Genomic DNA, 366 nt, shown 5'->3' on the forward strand with positions numbered 1-366 from the left:
CGCCATCCCGTTTCATCGAAACGTCCGTCTGAAAAAAATAACTCGGCCAGACGGAAAAAGAAAAATGGTCTCTATTTGCGTCCACGATGTTACCGTTAAACGGGCCGTCTTCGTGATTCGCAAACGTTGGTTGGTTTGTTGGTTGGTTGCTTGGTTTCGTGGAAACGTTTAGTGGTACGTGGTTAAAAGACTTGGACAACCTCTGGTTCGTAAACGAAAAGTCACTCGACGAGAGTGGCGGACACGGTTCGGAGTCGCTCTACAGTTACAGGGTGCAGCTACCTGCGTAGGTGAACGAGGGATCCACCGACGTAGGATTTAAAAAAAAAAAAAGAAGAAAAGAAAAGAAAATCACACCAGTTGGCC

Source organism: Apis dorsata, unplaced genomic scaffold, assembly GCF_000469605.1.
Source record: "Apis dorsata unplaced genomic scaffold, Apis dorsata 1.3 scaffold_149, whole genome shotgun sequence".
NCBI classification, from domain to species: domain Eukaryota; kingdom Metazoa; phylum Arthropoda; class Insecta; order Hymenoptera; family Apidae; genus Apis; species Apis dorsata.